Source organism: Spermophilus citellus, assembly GCF_964194105.1.
Source record: "Spermophilus citellus genome assembly, chromosome: 10".
Classification (NCBI taxonomy): domain Eukaryota; kingdom Metazoa; phylum Chordata; class Mammalia; order Rodentia; family Sciuridae; genus Spermophilus; species Spermophilus citellus.
Window position 1 is genome coordinate 53,691,325 of NC_138197.1, and position 22,320 is coordinate 53,713,644.

General features: G+C 35.1%; 1 protein-coding gene across 5 annotated transcripts in view; it reads left to right on the top strand.

The window, feature by feature from the left end:
• The window catches only part of CCDC91 (coiled-coil domain containing 91), a 355,737-nt gene that overhangs the window by 331,394 nt on the left and 2,023 nt on the right, over window positions 1-22,320 (top strand). The gene's annotated exons all lie outside the window — the stretch shown is intronic.

Genomic DNA, 22,320 nt, shown 5'->3' on the forward strand with positions numbered 1-22,320 from the left:
GGATGAATCCTACTTGATTATGGTGCACAATTTTTTTGATATGTTTTTTAATCCGATTCGCCAGAATTTTTTGAGGATTTTTGCATCTATGTTCATTAGAGATATTGGTCTGTAGTTTTCTTTCTTTGAAGTGTCTTAGGAATTAGGGTGATGTTGGCCTCAAAGAATGAATTTGGAAGTTCTCCCTCTTTTTCTATTTCCTGAAATAGCTTGAAAAGTATTGGTAATAGTTCCTCTTTAAAGGTTTTGTAAAACTCTGCTGTATACCCATCCGGTCCTGGGCTTTCTTAGTTGGTAGTCTTTTGATGGTTTTTTCTATTTCCCCAATTGATATAGGTCTGTTTAGGTTGTCTATATCCTCCTGACTCAATCTGGGCAGATCATATCACTTAAGAAATTTATCGATGCCTTCACTATCTTCTATTTTATTGGAGTATAAGGATTCAAACTAATTTCTGATTATCTTCTGTATTTCTGAAGTGTCTGTTGTGATATTGCCTTTTTCATCCTGTATGCTAGTAATTTGAGTTCTCTCTCTTCTTCTCTTCGTTAGCATGGCTAAGGGTCTGTCGATCTTATTTATTTTTTCAAAGAACCAACTTTTAGTTTTATCAATTTTTTCAATTGTTTCTTTTGTTTCGATTTCATTAATTTCAGCTCTGATTTTAATTATTTCTTGCCTTCTACTTCTTTTGCTGTTGTTTTGCTCTTCTTTTTCTAGGATTTTGAGATGAAGTATGAGATCATTTATTTGTTGGTTTTTTTCTTTTTTTAAGGAATGAACTCCATGCAATGAATTTTCCTCTTAAAACTGCTTCCAATGTGTCCCATAGATTCCGATATGTTGTGTCTGTGTTTTCATTTATCTCTAAGAATTTTTTAATTTCCTCCTTGATGTCTTCTATAACCCATTGATCATTCAGTAACCTATTGTTCATTCTCCAAGTGATGCATGATTTTTCCTTCCTTCTTTTATGGTTGATTTTCAGTTTCATTCCATTATGATCAGATAAGATGCATGGTATTATCTCTACTCCTTTATATTTTCTAAGAGTTGCTCTGTGACATAATATATGATCTATTTTTGAGAAGGATCCATGTGCTGCTGAGAAAAAAGTGTAACTGCTTGATGTTGGGTGGTATATTCTATATATGTCCATTAAGTCTAGGTTATTAATTGTGTTATTGAGTTCTATAGTTTCCTTATTCAACTTTTGTTTGGAAGATCTGTCCAGTGGTGAGAGAGGTGTGTTGAAGTCTCCCATGATTATTGGATGGTGGTCTATTAGACTCTTGAACTTGAGAAGAGTTTGCTTGATGAACATAACTGCACCATTGTTTGGGGCACATATATTTATGATTTTTATGTCTTGTTGGTGTATGGTTCCCTTGAGCAGTATGTAGTGTCCCTCTTTATCCCTTTTGATTAACTTTGGCTTGAAATCTATTTTATTTGATATGAGTATGGACATTCCTGCTTGTTTCCGCAGTCCATATGAGTGGTATGATTTTTCCCAACCTTTCACCTTCAGTCTATGTATGTCTTTTCCTATCAAATGCATCTCCTGTAGGCAGCATATTATTGGGTCTTGTTTTGTGATCCATTCTACTAGCCTGTGTCTCTTAATTGGTGAGTTTAAGCCATTAACATTTAGGGTTATTATTGAGATATGGGTTGTTCTTCCAGCCATATTTGTTTATTTATGTTACTAAACATGGTTTGTTTTCCTCTTTGATTATTTCCCCCCTTTACTGTCCTACCTCCCACTGTTGGTTTTCATTGTTATTTTCCATTTCCTCTTCCTGTAATGTTTTGCCAAGGATGTTTTGAAGAGATGGTTTTCTAGCTGCAAATTCTTTTAACTTTTGTTTATTGTGGAAGGTTTTAATTTCATCTTCCATCCTGAAGCTTAATTTCGCTGGATCCACGATTCTTGGTTGGAACCCATTTTCTTTCAGTGTTTGAAATATGTTATTCCAGGATCTTCTAGCTTTCAAAGTCTGTGTTGAGAGATCAGCTGTTATCCTGATTGGTTTACCCCTAAATGTAATCTGCTTCCTTTCTCTTGTAGCTTTTAAAATTCTCTCCTTATTCTGTATGTTGGGCATCTTCATTATAATGTGTCTAGGTGTGGATCTCTTATGATTATGCACATTCGGCATCCTGTAGGCTTCTAGGATTTGGGATTCTGTCTCATTCTTCAAGTCTGGGAAGTTTTCTCGAATTATTTCATTGAATAGATTGCTCATTCCTTTTGTTTGGAGCTCTGTGCCTTCCTGTATCCCAATGACTCTTAAGTTTGGTCTTTTAATGTTATCCCATATTTCTTGGATGTTCTGCTCATGGTTTCTTAACAGTCTTGCTGAGCTGTCTATGTTCTTTTCAAGTTGAAATACTTTGTCTTCATTGTCTGATGTTCTATCTTCTAAGTGTTCTACTCTGCTGGTAGTATTCTCAATTGAGTTTTTAAGTTGGTTTATTGCTTCCTGCCTTTCTAGGATTTCTGTTTGTTTGTTTTTAATAACCTCTATCTTCCTGTATAGTGGATCTTTTGCTTCTTGGATTTGTTTATGTAATTCATTGTCGATGTGATCTTTCATTGTCTGATTTTGCTGTCTAATGTCTTCCTTGAGACTCCAGATCATCTGAAGCATGTATATCCCGAATTCTTTATCTGACATTCCATCTGCTGCAGCTATTACCTCTTCTAAAGTTGAGTTGACCTGCATTGCTTGTGGTCCTTTCTTTCCTTGTCTTTTCATACTTCTAGCGTTTCTTTCTGCTTGGTGAAACTGTTGTGTTTTTGAAATTTTCCCCCTATATATTTATATTGCTCTTGTATAGTTGAAAAGTCTCCCTTGCAGGGGCGGGCGGCAGCTGTGCTCCTCCTCCAATTGGGGTGATCTGTCTACCACGCCCGCGGACCCCTGGGCCTGTCTGCCGGTCGGTCGCAGGTCTGCCTACCTTGCAGTCGCGGGCAGTGGCTCTGCTCTGCCCCTGTTCTAATTGGGGTGACATGTCTACCACGCCGGCGGGTCGCTGGGCCTGTTCCAGGCGCGGGAGGCGGCTCTGCTCTGCCCCTACTCCAATTGGGGTGACGTGACTTCCACGCCGGCGGGTGGCTGGGCCTGTTCCGGGTGTGAGCGGCAGCTCTGCTCTACCGCTACTCCAATTGGGGTGACGTGACTACCATGCCCGCGGGCCCCTGGGCCTGTTCCGGGCGCAGGCGGCAGCTCTGCTCTGCCCCTCCTCCAATTGGGGTGACGTGTCTACCATGCCGGCAGGCCGCTGGGCCTGTTTCGCTGGTCAGTCACAGGCCTGCCTACCTTGCAGGTGCGGGTGGCAGCTCTGCTCTGCCCCTACTCCAATTGGGGTGTCGTGACTACCACGCCGGCAGGTCGCTGGGCCTGTTCCGGGCGCGGGCGAAGGCTCTGCTCTGCCCCTCCTCCAATCGGTGTGACATGTCTACCACGCCCACAGACCGCTGGGCCTGTTCTGCCGGTAGGTCGCAGGTCTGCCTACCTTGTGGGCACGGGTGGCGGCTCTGCTCTGCCCCTACTCCAATTGGGGTGAAGTGACTGCCACGCCAGCGGGTTGCTGGGCTTGTTCCGGATGCGGGCGGCGGCTTTGCTTGGCCCCTACTCCAAATGGGGTGATGTGACTGCCCCGCTGGCGGGTCACTGGGCCTGTTCCAGTCATGGGCGGCGGCTCTGCTCGGCCCCTACTCCAGTTGGAGTGACGTGATACCACACCGGCGGGTCACTGAGCCTGAGTACTTTGTCTGCAAGACGCAGGCGAATGGCAGCCTGAAATTACCTGTTCTATAGCTGAATGAGCTACCATCAGTCGAAAACAGGGATGGTGACGTCAGCTCTCCAAGATGGTGGCCGCTGGCTTCCTCTGTGGTCTGACCGGTGTGGAGAACCGAATTGGACCACTTCCTTCCCCCGTCTCAAACCCAGAATTCAGCACTGAGTACAGTGATTGCACAGCTGGCAGGAGCCCACAGAATCCACAGCGCTGTATCTTTGCGTTGCTATCTCGTCGTTTCCCAGTGCGCGCCGCAGACTCTAGCTGCGGGGCGATTTGCTGAATAAGCAGCGTGACCCTCCGTGCGGACAAATCGCTCGAGTTTGAGCCCCCGTAGCTGATCCTCGTGTGATGAAAATCCTTCCTCTAGGTTTTGGAGCACCCCAATTTTGCTGGAAATTCCTAACAAGATAGCTTTTAGCAGTTCTAACTCGTCATTCTCCTGCACAGTGACGCGGTACACGGGGGTGATGCACTCCCTTCGCCGCCATCTTCCCTCTCACTAGCATCTTTCTTTCAAGGCCCTGTCTCGATAGAAAATTAAAAGGGCTGGGAATGTAGTTCATTGGTAAAGCACTCCTAGGTTCAATCCTCAATAACCCCCTTCCCAAAATAATACATAGAGAAAAGTGACCAAAGGACTATTTATTTAAAAAGCAAATACTTCCATGTTTTTCAGAGCGATTTCAATATGCCATAAACTGTTTCTTCCAGTTGCACAAGCACATAATTAGCAAAGCCTTAAAGAAATAAATCTAGAGTGTTCAGTGCCTTAAATAAATCAAACATAATTTGGGAAATGAATGAACCTTAATAAATCAGGTTTTTAGGTACTGGTAGTTAAAAACTTTGACAAATTTTCTCATTTGTAAATAATTCATAAATTTCAAAATAATATAATTTTTAAATATTTGTATCATTTATTAATTTACTAATTCTCTTAGATTCCTCCACTCAGGATTATTATACCTGTGTACAATAAAAATAAAGGCAGCCTGCTATCTGTTGTTTAGCATTGCAAACTTCCCTCCATTTAATATGGTATTGTATTTCATTAACAAATAATGTAAAATGTAAAGAATACCATTTAAGGTCAGAATACTTTATAAAATATTTTTTTAGTTTCTTTTTATTATCTTGTCACCTTTGTACACATAAGTTTTGGAAAGCAAAGATACTGTTTGACTTCTGAAATTTTTTGTATTTTAATATTTTTTGTAAAAATGATTGCTAGTGTAAAGTTAGTAATTATCTCTTCTATTTTTGTTCTTTATTCAATAAATTCAGCATTTAGTCAGCCCACATGTGCCTCACTTAAGATCTTAGATTACAGAAGTAAATACATCAGAATCCCTGTTTTCTTAAAATTTTCCTAGGGAGCATGTATTATACTGGGACATGAGATTGACAGCACGCAAAATATAACATTTGGGATGGCAAATGCTATGAGAAGGAGTCTTTATTTTTACTTAAATTTATTCATTTTCTATCAGTGTTTTGTTTGCCTATAAAAAATACACTCTTGTGGATATTTGCTTCCAGACTGATTGTTATGTTTTCTCCATCAAGTAATTTTATCAATTAAGACACATTTAAATGTTTATTATTGGTGCCTGTAGTTTTGATATAATGAGTTAATGATTCAGATTGAAGAGCTTAAATACTGTTTTAGAAGTGATGGCAGGGCTCAGAGATGAACTGAGTTGGCCTTTAAGAAGAGACTTGAATGTAGAGAGTGATCAAGTCATGCAGCTATATAGAAGGACGGTCCAGATGGAGGGAACATCAAGTAAAAAGGTATGGTATAGAAAGGAGCCTTTGAGAAGTGGAGAGGAAGACAGGATGGCTGAGCAAATTGAGCTTAGGCTCTAAAAGTAAAAAAAAAAAAAAAAGAAAGCCAAAGAGGAAAGTGAAAAAAGTGATTTAGATGATGGTAGGAATATCAAATATTGCTAGTGTATTTTACTGAAATGTGAACTTACAATTGAGCAATCTTTAATAAATGTAATAGCTAATGATCTTACATTAGAGATACTAAAATTGTTTTAATTGCTAGAAGATTTATGATCACAGCTATTTTAATTTTTGAATATGTATACATTTCAAAGATATATAATAATCAGTATGAGTTTTATGCATAAGATGCAATACATGTATAAAATGTGAGGGGCAGAGGGAGGAATACAAAGTTTAAGGAGAGAAGGAAATGACAAAATTTCTAGATTTAAAACAAGAATGTCTGTTTTTTAATGGGTGATGGTAGGGTATGCATATAATACATTTCAAAGAGTAACATTCTAGCTATTATGTCAAGTTTAATATACTGAAAATTTTATTTTTTAAACTATGAAACCTAATGATAAGAAAATTTTAGGTGTGAACTTAAGAATGTGTGAGGAGAGGTATTCATGACCTATTATTTGAAGATAACTAAATTAAACCAATTTGAGAACTGCATTATGAATTTGTAATATATTTTTTCTCTGTACTTTATGACATAGTGTGCGTATCTTCACCCTTGGTCAGAAGTGAATAAAATGACAGGTGTTAGTCTAGAAAAATAATATTAGGATGGGTCATTAAAACTTGTGTTCAAAGAACTTCTCAAAGCACATGGATTGGTAGCAGTGATTCATTCAACAAATTTTTATTAAATACCCATCATGAAAGTACTATCATTATTATTTCCTTGCAATATTCCATATTTTAACTTTGTTGATTGGTTTCGGTAGCCCCAGTGCCATATTTGATCTGATAATTACACCATTGCATTTCTTCAATATTCATAAATTTTATTTCATTTATAATAATAACACATGTCTATATGAATCTTTAATCAAGTTACTTGGCTTTTAGTTATATAATGGTTTTATTATAAAAATTTTTTCATTGAATCCCTTTTCCAGATTTTTGAGATTTGTGGAATCATACCTAGCTTATTCAGAGTCAAAAATCAAACTCCTGAAGGCGTAATTAGGAGAACATTTCTACAGCAATTCTTATTTTTACATTACTTTGCTCATTTTATTTTCTGTCACTGGCTTGCTTGCCAGTGACATGATATCTTTGGAATATTTGCTTACAGAGTGATATTTATGGTTTTGTCTCTTCAACAGTTAATTTCACCAATAAGTCACACTTAAATTGTTACTAGTAACTTCAGTTTTGATATTTTAATTATATTTCTCAATCTTACTGTTCCTCCTGCATTACCAACAGTTATTTTGATGTATGTATAATTTAAACATGGTCCCCCAGTAAGAATTCAAAAATATAGAAAGTATAACCACTAAAATGATCCTTATTGTGTTCCACCTTCCTCAACCTTATTTTGAAAAATATTGCAGAATAATGAGAACCGGCTTTGAAAATATTGCTTTGCCACAATTTTTTCAATTGAAAGGTATTCCCTTAGCCTTTCCAATGGCATTATTGTTGCCAATAGCTTTACTATTTGATTTGGGCAACAAAAGTACTTTGTAGTCTTTTACCATGTGTTAATACTTTGGAATACTTTTCTAATCAAATGTTTTTATTCACAATGTTTCTTAGTACTTTTATATATACTTTAGGATCTTTTACTATATTGTTTACTCTTCTTACACAACTTAATAAAGTTTATTTAAATATTTACCTCCTCATGAATGTTATTTTCATTCAGTCTTCATTAATGCATTAATGCAGCATGTGCATTAATCCAGTGTGGCAGTATGAATTTAGACTTTGGAACAAGAAATTTGCATATTTTATATGACTTTACTAGTGATCCTTAGGCATAGGACTGTGCTTTGTTCTGTTTTGGGCATAGACTTTTTTTTTTCTTTTTTTTTTTTTTTTAGATGTTCATGGACTTTTTTTTTTTAAGAATTTAACCTTTATATATTTGTTTGTTGTTCTTTATTTGCTTTTGTTTTTTATGTAATGCTGAAGATTGAACCCAGGGCCTCACACATGCTAGGTAAGCACTCTACCACTGAGCCACAACCCCAGCCCTGGCATAGACTTTTTGATATTTTAATTTACTCATCTGTAAAATTTGATATTTTAATTTACTCATCTGTAAAATAGGAGTAATGATCATAAAGTTAGTGCTTTCCATTGTACTTTTGAGAGTTCCTTTGAAAATAGTAAATGAATCTAGTGAAATGAAGAAAGGAAGGAATGCTGAGTCCTAATATCAGTATTTTATACAAGTTTTATGAAGAGTTGTGTATCAGTGAACATTACAGGTCCTTGGCTTTTTCAGTACAAGAAAACTTGTGGACTAATCATCAAAGAGTAGTATGAAGTCACTCAGGCAATGAAATGCCATTCAACTTTTTTTACTTTCTGGAACTTCATCCCACTATTTGATGATCACTTCAAATGGTTCAGTTCCTCAATCAAATTGAGAGTTTGTGATTTTGTTTTCCTATGAACAGGATTTAAAAATCATTCTGAGGCCTCATCTTCCTACTGCTGTTCTTAACTAGGCAAACCTCAAACATGTCTTTCTTAACTGTGGTTCCAGACTCCTTTAAAAATGAATACCAGATTGGTGCTTTTCAGTGTAATCTGTGAATGGACATAGTTCTGGTAATCCTAGTTTTAATGCTGCATTTGAAGAAAAGTACTACAGAGGTCTCTGAGGCTGGCACTCACAGAGTCATCTTCCCTTCCACACATTAACCCTTCTTTCCCCTGCTTCTTTTTTACCTGAATAACACAGACAAGCCTGTGTATATATATGCTGACCATAAATATAAATATACTTTATAGTTTGTGGTTTTCTTGAGAAAATAAAGAAGGGTAAAATGATATCTTCATATAGCTTTTGACTGGTAGATTTTCATAAAAAACTAGGTCAGACATATTCAGAGAATATGATTAGATTTGCAGTTTGGCATGCTTACATTTAACAGATTTTAATGTATACAGTTCTATTCAGTATGGCTCCCTCTATATTATCTAAAAGCTTTAATCTCCCTAGAGAAATCTGGAAATACATCAACAAAACTATCTTTATTCTTCCAAGCACAGTGATGATACCTATGTAGTAAATGAAGCAACAAGTCATTTGGATAACTCATACCCATGGAATCTCTGTGTGATAATTGTCTGCATCAGCTTCACCACACACCATTTAGATTACTTGATCCTTCCATTCCCTTGCATGATGTCATTTGTTTACATTAAAACACAGAAGAAGAAAAAGTTTTAATGCAATTGCTGTATTGCCTTGATTTGCTGAGTCCTCAATAACTATATTGTACACTGGAAAAAAAGCAAATCTCTTGGGATGATATGGCTAATTTATGTTATTTCAGTGTCATTCCAATTGTAGTGTGCACTTATAGGTGATTTTTTAAAGAAAATTATTCTCACCCTCTTCCTTATAAATTTTAACTCCTAGCTCCAATGCATTTGAAATTAAAATTGGTTACATAAAAATTTTAAGTAACATTTGCCCAGTGTTTCTTCTGAATCTTTCTCACCTAGAAAATAAAAATGGGAAATGGGACATATTACCAATTGAGATACCATCTTAGTATGTAAATAATGGCAAAGGCCCATTTCTGTGAAAATTCTATTTTAAAACATTTGTTTATTTGAGATGTAAAAAAACAAATATGATAGTTTAATACACTTAGTTGACAAGGAAAGAGAATAACTAAGTAGTAACAAAAGTCATGTATAATAGCTTCTTTCAGCCTTACAAATGCCTGCGAGGTGTGGACTTATAAAATTTCACCTAAAATGCCACTAGCTCTATGTTGTAATACCCCACAGATTTTAAAAGAAAAGAACAGAAAGATCATTAATATTTCATAGACTTCATTTGTTAACATTACTGCATTGTCCCAGTTTTGGAAAAGACTTTTAGCTTTACCTGGAGCATGACATAGAAACACTTTTCATCTTAGAAAAGTTTAATATATGATTAAGAGCAGTTTAGGATTAATTTTTAAAACCACACTTCACTATTTATTAGAGGTATAAACTTACTTTCTGGAACTTCATCCCACTAATGATCACTTCTAATGGTTCAGTTCCTCAATCAAATTGAGAGTTTGTGATTTTGTTTTCCTATGAACAGGATTTAAAAATCATTCTGAGGCCTCAGCTTCCTACTGCTGTTCTTAACTTGGCAAGCCTCAAATTGACTTCTGTGGGCCACAGTTTGTTTATCAATAGAATGAAGATGAAAATACTACCCATTTTATAGGATTATTGTGAGAACTAAATGAGTTAGCACATAGGAGGTGTTTAGAACATTGCCTGGGATATAACAAGTTCACTTTCAGAATTTGCTGCTAATACTGCTGTTAATGATTGGGATGGTTTTTCTGTTTGAATTGTTTGACCAGAATGTCTTTGGTTCTAAACATTCTGTTAATTATTAATTTAAATACCTCTTTGTTCCAGAGAGATTCATAGCAAATCAAAATATATATACTATTAAAAATCATGATGAATTGAAAACAAGCATCAAAAATGAGGGTGAAACTTATAAAGATTCAGTATAAACATATATGTGCTATAAGCTTCTGTCTGCTTATCATAACTGTTCTGCTGAAACAGCTTGGAGTTTCCTGGGACAAAATTTGTATTTTTTCCATGATATTCATAATTTAAATTTGATCAGGATCCTTAAATTTCTTTCCAGACACCATCAGTTAAACTTGTTTGTTTAGGCAATATTTTATTGCTATACTTTTAAATCTATCTCCACTTTTTATTTTTCAACATCTTAAGTATATTTCACTCTTATAGCCTGTAGCTCAAAGGCTCTGTAACAGAAAAAAGAAAAGGAAAAAAAAAGAAGTACTTGCCAATGCAAGAGAAACATAATTTTTTCTCATACATTTATGTTCAGGCAATCACCATAATAACTCTATTATAATTATTTTATATTTACTTTTTTACCACTTATAGACTCTTAAACTAGTTTATCAGTTTTATTTTATCCCTTAAGTTACAATTTCTAGTTCTTATGGAATTCCAATCTTACTTAGCATTTTGAGCTTGTTCACAAAATCTTGAAATAATAATCTGAAAACTAAATTTTTGTTTCTGTTGTAATAGTAGATATGTACAATGTGAAGTTGTTACCTTTATCCCTTGACTTTTACATTTGTTTCTTGTAAAAGAAAGTATAAATAACAATGACATAAGCAAACTCAGAAGCAAGCAGTTCAGAGCTAGCATAGAAGCTAAAGGAAGTCACAAAGAATTCAGGATCCTTCTGTCTTGGTTCTTTTTCTATCCTTAACATTAACTTACATCATTAGAGTGGCTCCTGGAGCCCCATCAAACTTTCACATTTGTGAAAGTGGAGGGAGGAAAAAATGCATAGAACAAAAAAAGAAAAAGCATAATTGTCTATCATGCTTGTAAGGTGCTATCCTGGAGATCCCATGCACTGACTCCTCAGATTTCTTCGGCTAGTCCTTGCAAGGGAGACTTGAGAATGATGTGCACATTGTTCTTAAAATGAATCTGGAACCTTGTTAGTTAGGAAGAAAAAGAATGCATATTAGAGAGGCAAATACCAAGCTATGCCATGATCCTTGATTTCAGTGTTAATTATTACTCAGCATCTGCTACTTGAGCAGGTGTCATTGGCAGTTTTAGGTAGTAGCATCCAGCATTAGCTTTCTTAAGTGACAACAGCCCTCCTTTACTTGTGTACCAGAAGGAGGAATGTTAGGATTTCATTACATTCCTAGATCCAGCTGGGAGGCAGCAAGGATTTTAAGAGGACTGATAAGGAGGGTATTTTCCCACTTGTTCTCCTCAGCAGGATAAATCTGTTTTAAAATATTCCAGATAGATGGTTTTGTTTTCTTAAGGCATCAATGATCAAATACTCACCATAAAATCCTGAATGATGAGAAAGGACACCCTGTTCATTTAAAAAGGGAGAGGGGGGGGAGTCTATTCACAATTACCTTCCTTTTGATTGAATAGTACTTTGTTCCATTAGCTCCATTTTGAATACAAAGGAATTAGAATTCTTAATGGGAATCATGTATGCATCCCAGATGTAGAGCAGGTTGTACTTGAATACTTATCAGTTTTACTAGTAGTAGAAATGTGAAGGTAAGCAAGCAAAGATTGCCCAAGCCTACAAAGTACCATACCAAAAAGTGAGATTAGTACTGCACATAGCCTGTTATGAATGTTTTGCCTTTCTTTCATTATGAACCTATGGGGAAGTATTATAATGTTTTTATATATAGCCACATGAGGTTTACAGATTCTTTAAGGCAGTGATTTCTTTTATGATGTATTTAATGTGCTGGTTTTCTTTAAATGTATTGAGCCATTTGTATGTTCATATAAAGAAATCTTCTATTGAATCTACTGTTTATGAAGAGAAGATAATTACATGGTTTAATTATTGTATCTATAGGGCTTTTGGCACCTTGACAAGTTTTTGCACTAGTGTAATACAATGGAAGAAATTCCTACCTATTTATATCAAAACAGATATTGTGCCAAGGCCTACAGACATAACTGAAGTTCTTATCTAAGAAGGCTGTGAATTATTTTGCTTTAGAGAATAGGTTTTAGTGTCATATACACCTGGATTTAAGCCCTAGCCCTGCCACTTGGGCAAGTCATAACCTCTCTAAGCCTCAGTGGCCTCATTCATACAGTAATTGAGAGGGGAAAAAATGTGATAATACATAGTAGGTGTTTCCCAGAGATGCCTTGCTCTGGAATTGGAGGTTGTGACTTCTGTCTTGGGTGCTCTCTCACTTTCTGGGTATACCCTTGCTTTCTTATTTTGTATTGGATTGCTTGCTTAGGAAGAAGCCAGCTTCCATAGCATTAGACAACTTCCATATCATTAGGCAGCTCACCTGGGCTTAATTGGAAGTTAATATTTTGAGGCCTGGCAACAGTTACTGATTGGGCTTGGAAGCAAATCCCTCCCCAGTTGAACTTTGAGATTAATTAGAGCCCCAGCCTACAACTTGATTGCAGTCTCACCAGAGAACGTGAGCCAGAGGCACTTTGGTAAGCCATGTTCACTTTTCAATTTCCTGAATTACAGAAACTGAAATGATAACTATTTATTGTTTCTATTAAGACATTAAACTTAGGTGATTTGTTACACAGCAGTAGATAACTGATATAACACATAAAGAGGTTTCACCTGTGCATAACAGGTGGTAAGCACTACCAGTCAAGAAGTATTAAAGCTATTTGAAAAACAAGAAAAGATCAGACTTAATCTAGCATTACAGGATTATTATTCCCCAGGCACTATAAAATCATTTTCAATACATGTGTACAAAGAGCTCAAGAATAAAACTTGTGGGCAACCCTTGGCTTGTTTTTGTAGATTGAAACATATATGGCAAAGTATCAGTAATGGGAGATTTAAAGTTAATATGAGGAGTCAAGAATCAAAGAGGTCATGTGATTCTTCTACTTCAAAATAAGTTTTAAGTTTAAAAGGCTAAAGGTCAAAACAAAAGGGGAAGTAGTGATTGGCAGATACTGTTCTTTATGTTAGCACAGTGGGATTGCTAAAATAAAAGTTGAGTTGATAAAAATACAAGAATTTTGTTTGGATCAAGATATATTTAGAACAATATAAATAATATTTAAATATTTACCTATATTTAATTTACAAAAGGACATCCTACACAATATTTGCCTGATCTTGTACAATAATGTTACATGGCTTGGAAGCATGTAACAAGTTGTATTAAAAACTTTATGTGGAATGTCATATTAAAATATTCCTTGACAGACTCAAACTATGGGTTTATTTGAAATAAATTCTTCACCTGTCATTGACCTCTAGAAAGTAGAACACAGAACTTATTTATTAATAGGTAAGTATAGACTGAGTTAGGATTTTGGTACACCTGTTGTGCAACTTCATTCATGTATACTTTTTCTCAAAGTTCCCCTAAATCTACAGTATATTTATTTTTTTAGTTGTTTTGCACATTTTTAGATCCTCTTTGGAGGTTGTCAGAATGAGAAGTAAAACAAGCTGGGTGCAGTGGTGTATGCCTGTGATCCCAGTGGCTTGGGAGGCTGAGGCAGGAGGATCACGAGTTCAAAACCAGCCTCAGCAATTTAGTGAGGTCCTAAGCAACTCAGTGAGACTCTGTCTCTAATAAAATATGAAAAGGGCTGGGGATGTGGTTCAGTGGCTAAACATCCCTGGGTTCAATCCCTAGTAACCCCACTCAAAAGAAAAAAGAAGTAAAACAGTTGCAATAAGAAAACTTCTCTTTTCAAATTTACTAAACTTCACATAGGAAAGTGTAGTTTAATGCCTGCTGTCTTCATTCACCACAGTTCACTCTTCTCTGGCCAACTGCTGCTGTTTAACTTGCAAGATCAAATAAGAATGTGTTCCAAGGTGGTGCGCCCACACATTACAGTCTGGAATACATATTCGTTTATTGTGTCTGTATGATTTAGTAAAGAAAAAAATGAGTATTTGAGTATCCTGTTTCCTAGTGGATTCTAGGATAGTTTGGGATCAAAAGGCAGAATAGCCCAAATATGTAGAACTTACTTTAGATGATTCAAAAGCAGAGAATTTACTTACCCTAAGACATCTTAAAACAAAACAAAACCAAAAAAAAAAAAAACCAGTTTTTTTGTTGTGGCCAATGGGGTTTAAGAATCTTTATACCAGTTTTTCATTTGCTCTAAAAGAGCATCTGTAATTCATCTTGTGAACACTGGAAAGTTACACCCCTTCCTCATATTTTGACATTTTTGAACTATCTAAATAGATGCAAAATATACTTTTATACTTTTACATTCAAAAGTATTCTAAAAGAGAATAGGAGGTGTGAACTGAGTTGAAAATCTTCATAGAGCATGGATGATGGCCTGTGGATGTTCTAGTGAAGAGAGGGTAAGCCTAAATTTTCTGAAGTTCAAGACTGAAGCAACTGGCACTGCCTTAGTTCAAAAAAACTACCAAGACTATACTGAATCTTTTTTAGAGTCTGAGTTATGTGAAACATTTATTTTATATAACAGTATCATCCTAAAGTTGACTCAAAGTTTTTCAGCATGACTTACAGTAATAGCATAGCTATGTTCCCAGGGAGGGAATTTCATGTCTAATCTTCAGCTTTACATACAACATAGTCCTCTCATATCAAATTTAATTATCTGAAAATATAAAGAAAAGAGTATTTTAAAAGAGAAGGATTTTTTTTGATGAGTATACCAGTAGTAAAATAGGTACTAGAGAATATCCATTAATGTAACCAGTAATGTTACAGATAAATCTGAATTTTTTTAAACTCTAGTGATGAGAAACAGAATTCAAGGGTTCAAGAGAAAGGGAAGGATAGATGGTACTGAACACAAAAGTGATGAAATATCACAATAAAAATAATTGTTACTCATGAAAAAAACTTGATCTTCAGGTTTATGAGACCATATATGATGACTTTATAAAGTAAGCGAGGCCATTACAATTGTGTGTGCATATTAAGCTTTAAAATAAATCCATAGTCTGCTTTCTTCGTGGCTATCTCAAGTTAAGAGTGATCATATCATCTCATTTGGAGCAGTTTTCAGCACCTTTCTGGACATGGTCCTGATTCTTGATACTCCAGGATGAGTCTCTTATCTATCCACTGTCAAAGACTGGGTGAGCCCATAGAATCTCCTCAGTACATAGTAGAATTCTTAAGCAGAGATTAAACTCAGTCAAATACCTTTAAGTAACCAGGTTAGGTGGTGCATAGCTATCACCCCTGCCAGCCTTGGCAACTTAGTGAGACCTTGTCTCAAAACAAACAAATAAATAAATAAATAATTTAAAAAGGGCTAGGGATGTAGCTCAGTGGTAGAGTGCTCCTGGGTTCAATCCCAAGTATCAAAAATAAATAAATAATACCTTTAAATATATTTTAAAGAAGTAAAATTTTTAAAGAAGTAGAGCTGATTATGTTAACAATGTAAAATTGGTCCTTAATTAAAGAATCCATTTTCCATAACTGTAAGATAGATGTTAGACCAAGAAGTCTCAAAATCTCACAAAATTCCATGATTATTTATTATTAAAGGGAAAACTTTTCTTCTCCTTTTATTTGTAGTTTGGCGTCTAGAGAAGTTCTCAAAAGAAATTGATTCATAGGGTATTTTCCAAAATATGCCTTATATACATACCCACATGTGATTCTAAGGTTTAAGAAGTTTGGGCAACACTACCTGTAGAGTAGCATTTTGGCAATTCGCAATGCATATTAGCACAAAGGTCTGATAAGTCTTATGTGATTGGAACATTTCTAATCCTGCATTTCTCAAATTTACTTGACAAAATTACCCTTTTAAAAAACAAAACAAAAGAAAAAAAGGATCATGCATAGAAATAGTTATTTTGTGGAACATATCATAAGAAATACTTCTCTAATGTAAGGACCAGTGTGGAAAATAATTGTTTCCTCAGACTGCTATAATAATTTTCAACAAACTGGATAAATTCAAACAAGAGAAATACATTCTGTCATGGTTCTGGAGGCAATAAGCCCAGAATCAAAGTGTGAGCAGGGCCATAATCTCTCTGAGACTTGGGGGACAATGTGCTTCACACTGCTATCTTGCTTCCAGTGACAACTGGCAAAATCTTTGTCATTTCTTAACACATAGCTACATCACTCCAATCTTGCCAATCTTTGCCTTCTTCATGTGGGCTCTTATCCCAGTCCACGTATCCATGTGTCTTCTTATAAGGACAGTGATTAGATTTGGGGTCCCTCCTAGTCCTGTATGAACTCATTTAACGTACATCTTAACATCAGCAAAGACTCTATTTCCAAGTAAGATCACACCCACATGTATGAAGGCTGGGATTTAAAACACAGTTTAACCGATTATAATAAGATCCATGTGTTAGTGTGCCCCAGGACTTAGTCCTCTTGTCTTTTCTCTTTTATCTACCTCCATTCCCTAGGAATTTTTATCTATGTTTTAAATGCCTCCTATATGCAGATGAGCTTTCCCCTGAGTTGCAGACTCTTAGATCTGATAGCTGTGACACATCTGATGGTATTAGAAAAATTTATCATCCCAAAACAAGACCCATATTTTCCTCAAGCCAACACACTCCTGCTCCAATCTAGCCTATCTCAAGAAATAGCCCCATCATTTTAAGGAACACTTTATATTTCTCCTTTCCTTTCGTCTACACTTGTAATCCATTGGCCATTCAGGTCAGCCCTGTCTCAGAACATTCTAAACCTGGCCTGCTCTTACACCTTCTGCCAGCAAATTTACATCTTCCCTATACCAAAAGTCTTCTCAGTGTATTTTCTTCTTCCACTCTTCCACCTTATACACTGTTGTCCACATAATAACAAGTGTGATGTTATTTAAAAGTGGAGCAATTGTGCTCAAATATCTCCAATGTTTTCCCATCAAAACTCAAACTTGATTTCTGCTTAATCTTCTATCCAAATAGTCTGAACGACTTTTAGACTTTTCCCTTGCAGTTTTAACTGCCTTGAAATTCTTCTCTTTCGTTTCTAGCATGTCTCCCTTCTTCCTTCATTTTCTTCAAATCTGTACACACCTCCTCCAATAGTCTTCTCTAATCAGCCTACCCATTATGTCTCTCCTTTATCATTTTTTTAAATACCATTGACCTCCACCTGGAGAGTGTTAATTTGTCTCTTCATCCTAAATATATGATAAGACCAGAAAATTCTATGAAGGCAGATGTATAATGGCCTCTCATTCACTACTATATCTCTAATGCATGAACATTGCCTGGCACATTGTAGCAAACAAATGGGTAACTGAAAGAATTATGTAATTAGGTTTTTTCCACTCACTTTACTACACTTCAGTGTCTCTAAATGTTCCATATCTTTCATTTCATTAATTTACCTTTTCTGAAATTTTTTCCACATATTTTTCTTTGTCTTAAGGGAATGTTTTTGACCCACCAAGACCCTGCTACACTCTTCACTATAACATCCTCTGTATCTCATCTTCCACTGGATTCAGTCTTTACTACACATATTAGTGCATAATTGGTCTTTAACTGTTACATGTGTGTCTCTCCAAAAAGATCATAAATCTCTTAAGTACAGGGAGAGTATTGTCGACATTTTTACCCAGGCTTTATAGTGGTAATGCACAAATAGTGGGCAGCCTTTTTTATTGATCAGCTCATTGTCCTGTTTAATAATTGATTGGCTCAACTTCAAAGTATGTAAATAAAATGGCAGATGAGTATGATAAGCAAGAGGAATATATAATAACTTTAGAGAAAGAGACATTCATTTTCAAATAACAGCATTAAAAAGGCAGTTTTGTAATAAGTGAGAGACTGTCATTAGAAGGTAAATAACCCTTTTTACCCAATATGATGTTAACTGGAAAATTTGCCTCTGTACTTTCAGTCCCAAATCATCATATCTGACCTTTCTTTAATACCCATGAAAGAGCTTCTTAATCAGTGTTAAAACTGAGTCCATAAAACATGTTACTAAACTGATAACATTTGTGTGTGAGTCACTTTCCATCAGTGATTTGCCAGATATCTTTCTAGCATTTTGAAAAATTAAATCATTTCTTAAGCCCAAATTTAAAATATGCAGTCATATTGGTTGGAAGTGTAATGATGTTAAAGGTAGTCCTAATATTTGCACATTTCTTGGTATATTTTGTTGGAAGAGGCCTAAAAGATACTTAAAGCACAGTTGGTACTAAACATGTTATGTATGAATATGTATTTTGTTTTTCAATATTTTGTTTTTCAAAAACAATGTATTAGGTGTTTTAGTATATGAACCAGGTTCTTAATAAACAGTCACATTCAAATAAGCCATATTTTTCTGTAATTGATTTTGCATGTAATTGACTTTAAACACTGGTTTAAAGTCATATTGCATTTTAATGGCAAGGAAATAAAAGCTAAGGTCAATAAATGCTTTTTATGTTTCTCTTGCTATGGTATGAAACACTAATAGATAGGTACATGGAATTATTGGCCAGTCATATGTTCTTTACCCCATTCTAAGTTTATTAAAATTAACTTTGAATAGGTAGTACTGAACTTCTAAATGGGTTTCAGCAGAAAGTTAGCAAACCAGAGATAATACAGGGAAATATTTTATAACTTTTTTGGTAAAATATAGTTATCTATTTCAGAGGTCTCAGAGCTCCCAAGTTTTTCTCAGGAATCTATAAGAGCTGAATAGAAACTGAAGCACAAAAAATTGGAGCAAAAACAGAGCAGTTAGAGCTATACTATTGTGCTTTCCATTGCAGTGACAGAATACCTGAGATAAACAACTTAAAAAAAGGAAAGATTTATTTTGGCTCAGTTTCAGGGGTTCAGGGTCATTTGGTCCGATCATTTTGGGACTGTGGTTAGACAGCACATCATAGCAGGAAGCACGTGGTGGAGCACAGAGCTAACCTCAGGGCAATCTGGAAACAAAAAGAAAGCTTCCTGTTATAACAAAGCCCCGCCCTCAAACATTGCATCATGAATCCATAAATGGATTATCCATTAATAAGGTCAGAGCCCTGGAGAACCAAAGGCCTCCTCTCCATGCACTGCTGTGCTGGGTCAAGCCTTCGAACTCATGTGCTTTTGAAGGGGACAGGGGAGTTTAAAATCCAAACCATAACAACTGTTATGAAGAAATTACAAACCCGTATCTAAAAATATTTACCCATCACCACTATGGATATAATATTTATTATACTTATATGTCACAGAATACAAGTCTTTGTTTTACTTCGAAATAAAAACCACAAATAACAACTGAGTCCCATTGTTTAAAGAGCTAAAGACATTGGATATCTTGTTGAAATTCTTCTTTCTTTAATAAAGGATAGTAAGGTCATGCCTTATCAACAGAAAGTTTTGAAATTCAGAAATTAACCAAGAACATCAATTTGAAAGACTTGTTTTGGAGAGGGGAATTCCTTATAATAGAAAGTGTCCCCTCTCACAGGGGTGATCTCACCAGGCCAGGAAGAACAGACTAAATTGGAAGCATGGTGGTCCAATTACTAGCTTCCTCCCAACAGAGTGTCAGTGTCACCTTATTGCTCCTTGGTCCTATTTATTTAATGGATTTTTAACTTCAAGAGAGTTCTGGGAAGGTGTTGGGGAAAGATCTGAAATGAACCTTTGCAGTTCCCTGAAACCAAAACTAGCATGTACATCATTATATACTTAGTAATTCCAGTGTGACTTTTAACACAAGCAAAAGGAAAGAAGAAATTGGCATGTAATAGAAATCTATTAAATTTTTCTCCTTATATGTATATCCTTGGTATTTTAAATTCTAGAATTCTGAATTCATAAATCTATATTATTTATGCAAGAATCACAAATTGAATACTAGTTAGACACAGAATTTTTGCTCTATGTCCTCAAAAAGAGGATTTGTTTCTCTTTTATCTAATACCCATAAATTCTATGAGATGAAGTCAGATTTGTTTTTAGTGAAACTCCTGATTATATTGTGGGATTTCCGGAAGCTTTTGAATTGTTAAAACAAGCACAAATGATATATGTACTTTTATTGAGCATAATAAGACAAACACCCATGAAGCTATCACTAATCTTAAAATTTCACCCTGCCTGACTGCACTCTCCAAATACAACTCTCTTCAGTTTTGATTCTCTTGTTTCCTTGCCTTAAAAAGAAATGTTTTCTTGCCAATGTATGTACCTCAAAATGATATACTTCTGAGCTTTATGTGTGTGTATGTGTGTGCATGCATGCATGTACTTTATGAAAAAATAGTATAAGTTTGTTATACTTTTAAATATCAATTATATATGTTAAATTGTAAAAATGCTAGTATTCAATAAGAATAAAATGGGGAAAACTGGCACTTTTATACACTATAAGACTAGGAGTTATATCTTGATACACTTGGGACTGATATCTTGATATACTCACCCTGCAAAACAGTAATATCTATTACAATTTACAGTATACAACTTTTATGCCATAGGAATTCCACATATTGAAATCTTGTCCAGGAGAAATCCTTGAACATCTTGCATTCAGGTTGTAAATTTCCTTATTGCTTCAAAACAAAAAAGCTAGAATAAACTTATGTAACAATGAGTGACTCAACAATAAATTGTGGGATATTATCAAATAAGTCATTATTTTAAATGAAATGGAGAAAAACCTTCCAGTAATGGCAGTGGAATAATGTAATGATATGAACCCTCCTATTTCACATAACAATTACAATATTTTTACAATATTTCAAAAAAATTTTAAAGCCTACTTTAAATGCTTGAAAGGATCCATAAGTAGACAGAAGTCACTGGGGAATGGACTGGAAGTAGTAGGATACTCTTCTGTGCTGTTTGAATTTTGACCAAGTATGGAATAATTTAAAAGCTTCAGGTATTTAACTTTCAATCTATTTTATGTATATTAAAATCACTTTTTAAAAATCCCTTCTAATCACCTACATGTCCTTGAAGTTATGTTGAACATGCTCTGGTCATTGCATTAAAAGTGCATCTTTCAGGGCTGGGGTTGTGGATCAGCGGTAGAACACTTGCCTAGCACATGCAGGGCCCTGGGTTTGATCCTCAGCACCACATAAAAATAAATAAATAAAATAAAGATATTGTGTCCAACTACAACTAAAAAAAATTTTAAAGTGCCTCTGTAATAGTACATTGCTTTAAGTGACTAACATGTGCCAGTCCCTCTTCTAGATGATGGGAATAAGTAGTTTGCAAGATACACAAGATATGGGCTCTTTGGGATTTAAATTGTTAGAGTCTCTTGTTACAATAGATTCTGGTAAGCAGAAGGAATATGTTTGTCTGAAGGTATCATCTGATAGAGAAAGGAGAAAGGGACAAGGAGGAACAAGGATAAGCCAAAATGCTATTTCTCTACATATAGTAAAATCTCAGAATACTAGAATTGGAGTGTTAAGAGTTCTGTTCTATTTCTTGAGATTTTGCTAATTTGCACTCTTTTTGTCATTAACTCTTAGAATACTTCAAAATTTTAATCATCCAGTTTATCAGTTGTTCTGAATATCAGTGGACTATCAAAGTATAATTTAATAGAAAGCTCTTGTTGGAATTTGTCTCTTTTTTTCATTTTTTTGGAAAGAGGCTTGCAGGAAGAAGATGTCAATTTTCCTTATAAATATGACAGGTATATATTGTGAAATAGAATTTCTTTGGCTTTCTTTTGAATTCTTCCATTGTTCTGTAATTGGTAGGCAATGTGTTATCACCATTTGTTTTTATTTTTATACCATAGGCAAATTGTTTAGGGCATAAGAACTGGAAACTTTTCTTTGTGTATTAAGTAATCTTTTTCATCCAGGAAGTTCTTTCTTATACATAAGAAAGCTCTTATATGTAAGAAAGTTCTTCTTATATATAACTCAAATAATTTTGCTTACTAAATCTCTTATTTTGTTCATGGCATTAATTTGCTATGTGTATACTGAAATAATCCTAATTTTAAAATATCTGCTGAAATAGGAGAACTAGGTCAAATGGATTTCAA